This window comes from Salvelinus alpinus, chromosome 17 (assembly GCF_045679555.1).
Source record: "Salvelinus alpinus chromosome 17, SLU_Salpinus.1, whole genome shotgun sequence".
NCBI classification, from domain to species: Eukaryota; Metazoa; Chordata; class Actinopteri; order Salmoniformes; family Salmonidae; genus Salvelinus; species Salvelinus alpinus.
In genome coordinates this window covers 29,107,500-29,122,781 of record NC_092102.1, presented here as the reverse complement: position 1 = coordinate 29,122,781, position 15,282 = coordinate 29,107,500, and positions in this window count along the sequence as shown.

Genomic DNA, 15,282 nt, shown 5'->3' with positions numbered 1-15,282 from the left:
AGTCTAATGATCTGATTGGATGTGATAAAGCAGCAGTGCAGTGATTAGGGTATGGACGAATAGGAAAGGGAAAGGGGGATACCAAGTCAATTGTACAACTGAATGCATTCAACTGAAATGTGTCTTCCACATTTAACCCAACCCCTCTGAATCAGAAAGGTGCGGGAGGCTGCCTTAATCGATATCCACGTCATCGGCATCCGAGGAACAGTGGGTTAACTGCCTTGCTCAGGGGCAGAACGACAGATTTTTACATTGTCAGCTCGGTGATTCGATCGAGCAACCTTTCGGTTACTGGCCCAACGCTCCTACGTGCCTCCCCTGGGCATGTGCTCCATCAAGATTGCATTAATAAACCCTGCCTGCTGAACTTAACAATCAGATATCAATCAATATGTGCAACCAATAGAACAGCTGATCTGAGCAATTCTTCTTTAATGGAATTCTTCAATGATGGTGAAAGTCACTACTGTACTGTATATTCTACTTATAATGTGTATTGGTGTCTGGGGTAAACTCCCATTCATATAATGTGGAGCTCTATGTTCAGTCTGACCACTCTCCTTCTTCTGGGCCTGTATTCATAAAGAGTCTCAGAGTAGGAGTGCTGATCTAGGATCAGGTCCCCCCCTGTCCATGTCATCTTATTTATTATAACCTAAAAGGTCAAACTGATCCTAGATCAGCACTCCTACTGTTGGTGCCTGGCCCTGGGTCAGTCAGGCCACTGTGACTGTCCCAAAAAGGGATCATAGACAGACATGAGAATGGCCTGGACCGGATCCCACACAAAAACAGGATGCATGCAATGGGTCTCCTTCAATTAAAAGTTCAATTGAGCGCAACGCTGGGAAATTCAACTCCTTTCTCTCAGGCTTGCCCTCACACACAGAGGAAAAAAGGGACTGAAAAACAGGTGTTTGTTGGGTGGTTTCATGCTGTGGCCATCTAAACTGAGGAAAGGTTTTGTGTTTCCTCCATCAATAACGCAGATGAAAACACATTTAGGGAGCCATGGCAACTCCAAATCACAGCTGCAATATTTAATAAAGAGACCAATGGGAGTCAAAGTGAACAGGGCTGCTGTGCACTCACTGGTCTGCAGTAGCCTGGAGCTGCCTAATCAGATAACCATCTAGACGTGGGTTTAAAAGCCCCTACTGATAGCAGAGAGGTCAAAAGATAATCAGTGCCCTAGTTCTCTCTGATTCAGACTTAGGAAATGTACGCATTTCCTATGCACGTCTTCTTATGAAAGAGTGTAACAGGCTTTGCAGATGTGGTTCCCTTGCGCGCATTGAATAAATTGAATTCAACAGCTGAAAATCCTCCCATTTGCTGGCCAACAGATTTTCTAGTGGAGTTTTCACTCAGTGGGGTTTTCAGTACATTTATCTGAAGCCATCCATTACAATTTGGTGTACCTTTCATTTGAATTTTCTTGACAGGTAGGAGAGGACGGTTCAGAATATTAGGGAACAATGAAAGAAAGCCATGTAAATACATACATATTCATCTCCTTTTCAGAATCAATTGGTAGATTTAAAATTACTCTGATCTTGCATAATTATTTATGAATAATCATTTAAAAAACTGTCTAAAAGAGCCTTTACACACAAAATATATTGGTGAACCAAAACTACAGTGATTTGATTCATCCTGAAAGTTGCCATATTTATTTGTTTAATCCATGAAATATTGCAAGGTAAGAAAAGTGTACAATAGGGGTATAACAGTAGTCCAATAAATCTTCCCTAATAATCCTGACTAATCATGGAACTGTGACAACAATGGTACCGTGTTGTGAACCGTGCGCCAGGCTCCACTTTTAACCTGCTATGTACTGTATGGTTTGCGTTCCATAATGATTTCAATTCATTATTGCACAACTTGTAATACGTTAGCCTAATATGATCCACTATTGCTAGTGATCCTCAGGAACAACCACACAAACATGACAGAGGAAAGAAAAGTAAACTAACGATGTAATGAAATTATGCAAAATGTAAGGAAACTAACACTAAAGTGACAGTTATAAATGTATGTGGGTATAACTGACGGTGGCTACAGATAGTGGCTAATATTTAACACATATTTTAGATCACCTCGGTAGGTTAGACATTATACTGTCATTTCCTCATCGCTACAGAAGCCTTGGGTCTCCAAATTTCATCCCTGAAAGTTATAAGGCCAGTATTTCATCAACTTCACTGTGGGAAAGTTGATATGTTGATATGCTTCAGTTTGCTGCCATATGACTGGTTTCACGTTTCTCTACATCGATCATAAGGTAAAATATATCCAAAACATATGTAATTTATATTTACAATTCCCTTATCCAAACGGATTACTCATTTACCTAGCTCTTATCAATAGCTCTTATCAAGTTGTAAATTACAGTGCATGGAAACTGGTGCTATTTTAATTGGGGGAAAAAGTAGATGTTGTTCCACTTGGAACCGACAGGTTGCTCTACCTTATTCCACATTTCATCACTTTCATCACATTTCATCACATTCATCACTTAATTCCCACTTTAGAGGGAATTAAGTTAAGGTCAGAATATGGTGAATCTGTTTCTTTCATCTCCACCCCAAACAAATAGCGGGTGAATAGCATGCTATTCTCATGCTTAAGTTTAAGGTCAGAATACACATTGGGTCGGAATTCCCCCAATAGTGAGCACTTACTGTACAGTGAAATTGTTAGAGAGAGGCTCCAGGTTCTATTAGAACACATTAGGAAGAGAGCAGACTTATGAAGAAATTCCAAGACAGAGCTGGAATCTGTTTAGCATTTAGGCACAATAGAAGTCTGTTGTACCAGAATGAAAGACAACAGTGAACACAAACCAGAGCCACTGAGAACAAACATTTACATTAAACCTGTGCTATATTGTATATTGTTTAGATTCCTCAGGACAGGAGCATAGTCATGGAGTCATACGATGCTTGGTCTACGGCAAGGTAAGTCTGCAGTTCTAAAGGAAAGCAGATGCAGGTCAGGATAAATGAGTGAGATGCTTTAACCAGAACAGGGCCTCTGTATTTACATTTCTGCTTTTTAAGCACCACCTAGAGCATGATCCCTCATTCTACTTCTCTGTGCCATTGTCACTGACCTAATTCTCCTGGCAAGAAGGAAGAAGGAGATTTTCTGGGATGACCTTGAGAGAGAGATGGGGGAGAGTAAAATGTAGAGGGAAAGGCTAAGGGTGTATCGAGAGAGAGAGAGGGGGGGGGGGTTATGTGTGTGGACTGATACCCTGCTCATTCTTCTTGCCCTTTTCTGTCTCTGCCTTGACTACCCACAGTAAGGCCGTCAAAGCACAGCCACCCCCCCTCTCTATTTCGCTGTCCAGCCTACTGTGTGCAAGAGGAGTGTAAATAACAAAACACTTGAGTGAGCAATATTACACAAGCAGCACTATGGATATCCTCACATACATATACAGACATGTGCAGACATGTACAGCTACAACAATAACCTTGAGATTTCTTCAATATGAGACAAAATAATGCAGCAATCTACTTGTTATTAGTATGATTACATTAGACATTTATTGACACCACAGATTGCATCTAATGTGGATGAATCTTCTCCCTATAGCTGGAGAGGTCACTTGGAGGATGGCTATACGGTGATGATGTGATGTACACCATGTACTAACCTGCCTCATTAACACATAGACGTTTTAGCACCTGATAGATGGTAATCACCCCCAGGCAGGCAGGCACACTCCCTTTCCCTCACATAGTCCACTACATTGGGTTGGCCAGGCCATGTTAAAATATATATATATATATATTATTTTTTTTTTAAATAAACATTCTCGAAGCCCTAACAAGAGCAAGGTATTGTGTTTCATTTGAAAACAGCTTAACATTTTGTAAAACCACTGACTATAAAGACACTGACACTGACAGAGCACACACACCCTCAGACACATGCAGATCAGTGGTGGTCAGCGCCGTTTAAGATGAGGGAGGACAAAAAATGTTTTTATGAGCATGGCCTTATTTCTATTACAGCATATTGGATGACTGTCATTCATATTCCATTCACCCAGTTCAATGTAACAGCGATAGGTTTAGGCTACTACATGATACAAAAATGTTCCTTATACCCATCATGAGGTTGCTACAACCGAGCCTATGAATGAAAGTTTACAACGTAGGTGCACACAGGTCAAGAGACAAATTTGAGGTGACGCTGTGGACTTCAATGCACAATAAATCAGCTGTACTTGACCAGGCAAAAAAACCTTTCCAAGCCAAACCTCTACATCGTTGCCTCCATATTAGCTAAAGTAATGTCATAGTCAGCATAGCTAATAGAACTAGTAAAATTGTTACAATCAAGCAGTAATGTTAGTGTACACTCAGTAAGCAGTTACACCGGCGGACCCCGGAAGGCAATAAATGTGTAATACCAAAAGCTTACCTAGACTAGGAAGAGTTCCAGTGTTGTGTTGGAAAGTGTTACGCGGAGTGGAACAGGGGAACCCAAGAGCAGACTAAGACGAGGAGACTGGAATGAAGTAACCAGGGTATTTATTGACACACAGGGGGGAGATGGATTGCAGGTCAGGGGAAGCTTGGGTGGGTTGCTGGAAACCAGGTGCGGAGGCTGAGGCTGGAGCGAGAGGGGTTGAGACAGGGTAAGCAGGTCCGGAGGGGAATCCAAGGGAGTAGTAGAGTGGGGAATGCAAGACAGAGTAGCAGGATGATGAGACGTGGGACTGGAGACAGGGACCAGAGTCAGAGCGGCCAGAATGAGCAGAAATTACGATCTGGCAGCGTGGAAGTGGCAGGGCTGAGTATTTGTAGAGGTCTTGATTATGGAACAGGTTGCAGCTGGTGAGGATCTGCTCGCACACCTGTCTCCGCCCACACAATCACACACAGCGAGAGAGAGGGAGAGGGAGAGGGAGAGGGAGAGGGAGAGGGAGAGGGAGAGGGAGAGGGAGAGGGAGAGGGAGAGGGAGAGAGTACTGGGGGAGTGGCGGCAGATCAAGGAGACACAGGATGAGCAGTAGAGTGCGTTGCAGGAGCAGATGTGACAGAAAGTCATAGCCAGCTAGCTAACATAGCATCCCTCTGTTTGAGCAGGGTTCTTTAGTAGGCTAAACTAGCTTGCTGCATTTTCTAGCTAAGTAAGTGAAATTAAAAGTGAAAGAAAATATGTAGAAATCTGTCTCTATTTCTCCCTTGCTTCTCCTTCATTTTGGAAGAAATTAATTCGTTCAAAACTGTTCAACAATTGTATTTCTCTCTCTTTGAGTCAACAACTCATCACATTTTATACACTGCAGTGATAGCTGGCTGTAGTTTATGCTGTCAGTACTAGATTAATTCTCTGATCCTTTGATTGGTTGGACAACATGTCAATTCATGCTGCAGGAGCTCTGATAAGCTGTCATAATAATTATTGTGTAAGTCTATGGAAGGGGTTGAGAACCATGAGCCTCCTAGGTTTTGTATTGAAGTCAATGTACCCAGAGGAGGACGTAAGCTAGATGTCCACCGGCTACACCATGGTGCTACCCTACAGAGTGCTGTTGAGGCTACTGTAGACCTTCTTTGCAAAATAGTGTGTTTTAATCAGTTATTTGGTGACATGTGATTATATTTAATATAGTTTAATCTAAAAAGGATAACTTTTTAAATGTGTTACAATGTTTTTTTAAATGAAATTCACTGAGGAGGATGGTCCTCCCCTTCTTCTGAGGAGGAGCCTCCACTGATGTACAAGCCCAACAATTCCCACAAGCACATCTCTCTCTACAGTACATAATAGAGACCACTTTCTGCATGCTAAATGTTTCACATCGCCAACATGTTAAAGCTCCAAGTAGAATCTCAATCATCTTTATATAAAGACTTATTTATAAAGAGTCAGTGAGTGAGGATATTCTAAAAGATCTGCCAGGTGGTCCATTATTTTATTCATGTCAGGCTGGATCCGGACACATTTCGAGTCAAACAGCAAATATTTTCAAAGGTGAGGATGATCAAGATTTTCTGAACATCATCACAAACTCTGGGATGGACAATGTCCCCATGCAGCCTAGGTCCACATTCTCATATAAGGTATGGTAGAGTGGTAGAGTTCTCAGCTCTGTGCACAGTAGTGGATGTAAATCAATGTTGGCCCTTAAGAGTAAACAAAGCAGGAGGAGAAAAGCTAAACAGAGGCCCTGGCTGACGAGGAGAGAGAGGTGCCAGTGGGGACTGGGAGGGGGGTGGGAGGAGAGCCTCCAGGAACATAAACACCACCATGTAGACACACACGCTCACACAGACACAGACACAGACACAGACACAGACACACAGACACACAGACCCACAGACACAGACACAGACACAGACACAGACACACACACACACACACACACACACACACACACACACACACACACACACACACACACACACACACACACACACACACACACACACACACACACACACACACACACACACACACACACACACACACACAGACACAGACACACAGACACACAGACACACAGACACACAGACACACAGACACAGACCCACAGACACAGACACACACACACACACACACACACACACACACACACACACACACACACACACACACACACACACACACACACACACACACACACACACACACACACACACACACACACACACACACACACACACACACACACACACACACAGACACAGACACACAGATACACACACAGACACACACACAGACACAGACTCCAGGACGCACACAATATGCAGATATGCACACACACCCTCTTTATCACACATAATAACAGGCACATCTTACACATTATTAAATTATTCCATATAGCACTACTAATGTCTCCAGAGTTCCACTCTGATATTCCTCATTCTACTAACACATTTAGTAATAGAAGTACTTCCCCATACTCCAGCCGGGAAAACCCTGTACTAAAGCACTATTGGCTGACCTCTGACCTCTGACCTCCAAACCCGGAGCAACCTTCCTCCACGGGGCAGAACACGGCAGGGCTATGCACGGCACTCACCTCATAGACCTGGCTCTTCAGCAACCTGCTGAGCTTTTGACCAGCTCGCATTGGCTGGAGGTTAACCAGTACCACTGTACTATCACGCCAAACCCTTACAAAGAACTATGCGTGCATCCCAAATGGCACCCTGTCCCAAAGGGCCCTGGTCAAAAGTAGTGCACTATATAGGGAATAGGGTGTCGTTTGGAACACCGTACTATCACTCCATCAGCCTTTTCCTAAATAGAGAGGAGACATACAGTATCTGTATGATAAACACCCCTGCCATGTCTATGCTGAAATGAAAGCCATCCTTCATATCATTTTGTGTCATCTGATTTCTCATGTTATTATTCTGGGGAGTGGGTAGTGGGTAGGCTACTCTCCCCTTTCCCCAAGAAGCACAAGTAACACCTTTGTCTCCCTGCTCCTGTCTGCTCCTCTCTCACCGTGTCTCACTGTATTTCACTGTATCTCACTGTCTCACTGTGTCGCACTAACTCACTGTAACTCACTGTGTCTCACTATGTTTCACTTTGTTTTACTGTGTCTCACTGTATATCACTGTGTCTCACTGTCTCACTGTGTCTCACTGTGTCTCACTGTTTCTCACTGTCTCACTGTGTCTCACTGTTTCTCACAGTGTCTCACTGTGTCTCACTGTGTCTCACTGTTTCTCACAGTGTCTCACTGTGTCTCACTGTGTCTCACTGTGTCTCACAGTGTCTCACTGTGTCTCACTGTGTCTTACTGTGTCTCACTGTTTCTCACTGTGTCTCACTGTGTCTCACTGTATCTCACTGTTTCTCACTGTGTCTCACTGTTTCTTACTGTGTCTCACTGTGTCTCACTGTGTCTCACAGTGTCTCACTGTGTCTCACTGTGTCTTACTGTGTCTCACTGTTTCTCACTGTGTCTCACTGTGTCTCACTGTATCTCACTGTTTCTCACTGTGTCTCACTGTTTCTCACTGTGTCTCACTGTGTCTCACTGTATCTCACTGTTTCTCACTGTGTCTCACTGTTTCTCACTGTGTTTCACTGTGTCTGACTGTATCTCACTGTTTCTCACTGTGTCTCACTGTATCACTGTGTCTCACTGTGTCTCACTGTATCTCACTATGTCTCACTGTCTCACTATGTCTCACTGTGTCTCACGGTGTCTCACTGTGTCTCACTGTGTCTCACTGTGTCTCACTGTATCTCACTGTGTCTCACTGTATCTCACTGTGTCTCACTGTCTCACTATATCTCACTGTGTCTCACTGTATCTCACTGTGTCTCACTGTGTCTCGCTGTTTCTCGCTGTGTCTCACGGTGTCTCACTGTGTCTCACTGTGTCTCACTGTCTCACTATATCTCACTGTGTCTCACTGTGTCTCACTGTCACTGTATCTCACTCCTGTATCTCACTCCTCACTCCGCTCCTGTCTGCTCCTCTCTCACCGTGTCTCACTGTATTTCACTGTATCTCACTGTCTCACTGTGTCGCACTAACTCACTGTAACTCACTGTGTCTCACTATGTTTCACTTTGTTTTACTGTGTCTCACTGTATATCACTGTGTCTCACTGTGTCTCACTGTCTCACTGTGTCTCACTGTGTCTCACTGTGTCTTACTGTGTCTCACTGTTTCTCACTGTTTCTCACTGTTTCTCACTGTGTCTCACTGTGTCTCACTGTTTCTCACTGTGTCTCACTGTATCTCACTGTTTCTCACTGTGTCTCACTGTTTCTCGCTGTGTCTCACTGTGTCTCACTGTATCTCACTGTATCACTGTGTCTCACTGTATCTCACTGTATCACTGTGTCTCACTGTGTCTCACTGTATCTCACTGTGTCTCACTGTCTCACTATATCTCACTGTGTCTCACTGTGTCTCACTGTTTCTTGCTGTGTCTCACGGTGTCTCACTGTGTCTCGCTGTTTCTCGCTGTGTTTCACTGTGTCTTACTGTGTCTCACTGTGTCTCACTGTATCTCACTGTGTCTCACTGTGTCTCACTGTCTCACTATATCTCACTGTGTCTCACTGTGTCTCGCTGTTTCTCGCTGTGTCTCACGGTGTCTCACTGTGTCTCGCTGTTTCTCGCTGTGTCTCACGGTGTCTCACTGTGTCTCACTGTCACTGTATCTCACTATGTCTCACTGTGTCTTACTGTGTCTCACTGTGTCTCACTGTGTCTCACTGTGCCTCACTGTGTCTCATTGTGTATCACTGTGTATACACTGATAACATATTCACCTTGCACCTGCTCTGTCTAGCTTTAGTTCGCTGGATACATTCACGCACACATACACACACTTATGGCCTAAACTCACCAAAGGTGAGCATGCGAGGAGTGTGTGTGATTTATTTTAGAATGCATTGTTTTGAATTATAATGACCCAACCAAAGCCGGGCGGGTTGTACTCTTTGACGCCTCGCTCAATTGGAACGTGTCTCTATTTTTGAGTTTTATTGCTGGCGCTGAGCTCATTTGAATATGAAGAGTTAGCTAAGGGTTGAGGCTTTACCATACATGCTAAATTAGACCAATTCATCCACTTATGGAAACACAACATCGCTATCAGCAATTCCGGTGAGTTTTTCACTGTACAGTGTGACAACAGCTTTCTTATCAGCTCCGTGGCCAGGCGTCTCCCACATCTATCCCTGGGTGGCTCTGTGTGAGTTACAGCTTGAGGAGCGACGCTCCTTTATCAATAGGTGAAGGGACAACATTCCAGGACTCTGCCTCAGTATGTATACACACAGCAGCCAGGCAGGGGTCAAATCAATTAAATCAAATCAAATCAAATACAACAGGCGTAGACTTTACCGTGAAATGCCTACTTACGAGCCCTTTCCCAACAATGCAGAGTAAAAAGTAAGTGAAAAGAATAAATAGCAAAAAAAATAATAATCTTGTAACACAATAAAATAACAATAATGAGGCTATATACAAGGAGAACCTGTACCGAGTCAATGTGCAGGGGTACGAGGTAGTTGAGGTAATATGTACATGTAGGTAGGGGTAAAAGTGACTAGGCAATCAGGATAGATAATGTTTTTTTTATCATCTGGTACTTTTTTCACAGTATGTGGTAAAATGTCACAAGTCTTAGTACAAAACTCAAAACAGATCATCAAAATGTTTTTTTTTCTCACAACTTTAAGCAAATTTTCAATTGATTACATCACCCCTGGGGCTTGGACATCCCTGACCACCCATGGTCATATATCACCTGGTGTCACACACACACACTAGTACACATACACACAAACACACACTAGTACGCATACACACAAACACACACTAGTACGTATACACACAAACACACACTAGTACACATACACACAAACACACACTAGTACGCATACACACAAACACACACTAGTACGCATACACACAAACACACACTAGTACGTATACACACAAACACACACTAGTACGCATACACACAAACACACACTAGTACGTATACACACAAACACACACTAGTACGCATACACACAAACACACACTAGTACGCATACACACAAACACACACTAGTACGCATACACACAAACACACACTAGTACGCATACACACAAACACACACTAGTATGTATACACACAAACACACACTAGTACGCATACACACAAACACACACTAGTATGTATACACACAAACACACACTAGTACGCATACACACAAACACACACTAGTACGTATACACACAACACACACACTAGTACGCATACACACAAACACACACTAGTATGCATACACACAAACACACACTAGTACGCATACACACAAACACACACTAGTATGTATACACACAAACACACACTAGTATGCATTCACACAAACACACACTAGTACGCATACACACAAACACACACTAGTATGTATACACACAAACACACACTAGTACGCATACACACAAACACACACTAGTACGCATACACACAAACACACACTAGTACGCATACACACAAACACACACTAGTATGTATACACACAAACACACACTAGTACGCATACACACAAACACACACTAGTACGTATACACACAAACACACACTAGTATGTATACACACAAACACACCCTTAACACATACACACACACACACACACAAATCTTAGCCTGTCATATGCATGAATAACTCTAGGAGGTGGGTAGGACCTATCACTAATAGGACCTAGTGCTGGGAAAGGAGGCTGTACAGTACATACAGCTTGAGTGTGACATGATAAATACATCTCTCTCTCTCTCTCTCTCTCTCTCTCTCTCTCTCTCTCTCTCTCTCTCTCTCTCTCTCTCTCTCTCTCTCTCTCTCTCTATATGTACTGTATATATACAGTGTTGTAACGATGTGCAAATAGTTAAAGTACAAAAGGGAAAATAAATCAACATAAATATGGGTTGTATTTACAATAGTATTTGTTCTTCACTGGTTGCCCTTTTCTTGTGGCAACAGGTCACAAATCTTGCTGTTGTGATTGCACACTGTAGTATTTTACCCAATAGATATGGGAGTTTATCAAAATTTGATTTGTTTTCAAACTTTTTTTCAATGTGTCAAGTAATTATCTTTGAATTTTCTCATGATTTGATTGGGTCTAATTGTGTTGCTGTCCTGGGGCTTTGTGGGGTGTGTTTATGTTTGTGAACAGTGCCCCAGGACCAGCTTGCTTGGTGGACTCTTCTCCAGGTTCATCTCTCTGTAGGTGATGGCTTTGTTATGGAAGATTTGGGAATCGCTTCATTTTAGGTGGTTGTAGAATTTAACGTCTCTTACTGGATTTTGATAATTAGAGCGTATCGGCCTAATTCTGCTCTGCATGCATTGTGTGTTGTTTTACGTTGTACACTGAGAATTTTTTTGCAGAATTCTGCATGCAGAGTCTCAATTTGGTGAACGTCACATTTTGTGAATTCTTGGTTGGTGAGCGGACCCCAGACCTCACAACCATTTACATTTACATTACATTTAAGTCATTTAGCAGACGCTCTTATCCAGAGCGACTTACAAATTGGTGCATTCACCTTATGATATCCAGTGGAACAGCCACTTTACAATAGTGCATCTAACTCTTTTAAGGGGGGAGGGGGGGGTTAGAAGGATTACTTTATCCTATCCTAGGTATTCCTTAAAGAGGTGGGGTTTCAGGTGTCTCCGGAAGGTGGTGATTGACTCCGCTGACCTGGCGTCATGAGGGAGTTTGTTCCACCATTGGGGTGCCAGAGCAGCGAACAGTTTTGACTGGGCTGAGCGGGAACTGTACTTCCTCAGAGGTAGGGAGGCGAGCAGGCCAGAGGTGGATGAACGCAGTGCCCTTGTTTGGGTGTAGGGCCTGATCAGAGCCTGAAGGTACAGAGGTGCCGTTCCCCTCACAGCTCCGTAGGCAAGCACCATGGTCTTGTAGCGGATGCGAGCTTCAACTGGAAGCCAGTGGAGAGAGCGGAGGAGCGGGGTGACGTGAGAGAACTTGGGAAGGTTGAACACCAGACGGGCTGCGGCGTTCTGGATGAGTTGTAGGGGTTTAATAGCACAGGCAGGGAGCCCAGCCAACAGCGAGTTGCAGTAGTCCAGACGGGAGATGACAAGTGCCTGGATTAGGACCTGCGCTGCTTCCTGTGTGAGGCAGGGTCGTACTCTGCGAATGTTGTAGAGCATGAACCTACAGGAACGGGTCACTGCCTTGATGTGAGTTGAGAACGACAGGGTGTTGTCCAGGATCACGCCAAGGTTCTTAGCACTCTGGGAGGAGGACACAATGGAGTTGTCAACCGTGATGGCGAGATCATGGAACGGGCAGTCCTTCCCCGGGAGGAAGAGCAGCTCCGTCTTGCCGAGGTTCAGCTTGAGGTGGTGATCCGTCATCCACACTGATATGTCTGCCAGACATGCAGAGATGCGATTCGCCACCTGGTTATCAGAGGGGGGAAAGGAGAAGATTAATTGTGTGTCGTCTGCATAGCAATGATAGGAGAGACCATGTGAGGATATGACAGAGCCAAGTGACTTGGTGTATAGCGAGAATAGGAGAGGGCCTAGAACAGAGCCCTGGGGGACACCAGTGGTGAGAGCACGTGGTGCGGAGACAGATTCTCGCCACGCCACCTGGTAGGAGCGACCTGTCAGGTAGGACGCAATCCAAGCGTGGGCCGCGCCGGAGATGCCCAGCTCGGAGAGGGTGGAGAGGAGGATCTGATGGTTCACAGTATCAAAGGCAGCCGATAGGTCTAGAAGGATGAGAGCAGAGGAGAGAGAGTTAGCTTTAGCAGTGCGGAGCGCCTCCGTGACACAGAGAAGAGCAGTCTCAGTTGAATGACTAGTCTTGAAACCTGACTGATTTGGATCAAGAAGGTCATTCTGAGAGAGATAGCAGGAGAGCTGGCCAAGGACGGCACGTTCAAGAGTTTTGGAGAGAAAAGAAAGAAGGGATACTGGTCTGTAGTTGTTGACATCGGAGGGATCGAGTGTAGGTTTTTTCAGAAGGGGTGCAACTCTCGCTCTCTTGAAGACGGAAGGGACGTAGCCAGCGGTCAAGGATGAGTTGATGAGCGAGGTGAGGTAAGGGAGAAGGTCTCCGGAAATGGTCTGGAGAAGAGAGGAGGGGATAGGGTCAAGCGGGCAGGTTGTTGGGCGGCCGGCCGTCACAAGACGCGAGATTTCATCTGGAGAGAGAGGGGAGAAAGAGGTCAAAGCACAGGGTAGGGCAGTGTGAGCAGAACCAGCGGTGTCGTTTGACTTAGCAAACGAGGATCGGATGTCGTCGACCTTCTTTTCAAAATGGTTGACGAAGTCATCCGCAGAGAGGGAGGAGGGGGGAGGAGGGGGAGGAGGATTCAGGAGGGAGGAGAAGGTGGCAAAGAGCTTCCTAGGGTTAGAGGCAGATGCTTGGAATTTAGAGTGGTAGAAAGTGACTTTAGCAGCAGAGACAGAAGAGGAGAATGTAGAGAGGAGGGAGTGAAAGGATGCCAGGTCCGCAGGGAGGCGAGTTTTCCTCCATTTCCGCTCGGCTGCCCGGAGCCCTGTTCTGTGAGCTCGCAGTGAGTCGTCGAGCCACGCAGGAGGGGAGGACCGAGCCGGCCTGGAGGATAGGGGACATAGAGAGTCAAAGGATGCAGAGAGGGAGGAGAGGAGGGTTGAGGAGGCAGAATCAGGAGATAGGTTGGAGAAGGTTTGAGCAGAGGGAAGAGATGATAGGATGGAAGAGGAGAGAGTAGCGGGGGAGAGAGAGCGAAGGTTGGGACGGCGCGATACCATCCGAGTAGGGGCAGTGTGGGAAGTGTTGGATGAGAGCGAGAGGGAAAAGGATACAAGGTAGTGGTCGGAGACTTGGAGGGGAGTTGCAATGAGATTAGTGGAAGAACAGCATCTAGTAAAGATGAGGTCAAGCGTATTGCCTGCCTTGTGAGTAGGGGGGGAAGGTGAGAGGGTGAGGTCAAAAGAGGAGAGGAGTGGAAAGAATGAGGCAGAGAGGAATGAGTCAAAGGTAGACGTGGGGAGGTTAAAGTCACCCAGAACTGTGAGAGGTGAGCCATCCTCAGGAAAGGAACTTATCAGGGCGTCAAGCTCATTGATGAACTCTCCAAGGGAACCTGGAGGGCGATAAATGATAAGGATGTTAAGCTTGAAAGGGCTGGTAACTGTGACAGCATGGAATTCAAAGGAGGCGATAGACAGATGAGTCAGGGGAGAAAGAGAGAATGTCCACTTGGGAGAGATGAGGATCCCAGTGCCACCACCCCGCTGACCAGAAGCTCTCGGGGTGTGCGAGAACACGTGGGCAGACGAGGAGAGAGCAGTAGGAGTAGCAGTGTTATCAGTGGTAATCCATGTTTCCGTCAGTGCCAAGAAGTCGAGGGACTGGAGGGACGCATAGGTTGAGATGAACTCTGCCTTGTTGGCCGCAGATCGGCAGTTCCAGAGGCTGCCGGAGACCTGGAACTCCACGTGGGTCGTGCGCGCTGGAACCACCAGGTTAGGGTAGCGGCGGCCACGCGGTGTGAAGCGTTTGTATGGTCTGTGCAGAGAGGAGAGAAGAGGGATAGACAGACACATAGTTGACAGGCTACAGAAGAGGCTACGCTAATGCAAAGGAGATTAGAATGACAAGTGGACTACACGTCTCGAATGTTCAGAAAGTTAAGCTTACGTTGCAAAAATAAAATAAAATCTTATTGACTAAAATGATATAGTACTGCTGGCGGTGAAGTAGGCTGGCTAGCAGTGGCTGCGTTGTTGACTTTGTTTGAAAGTGTAG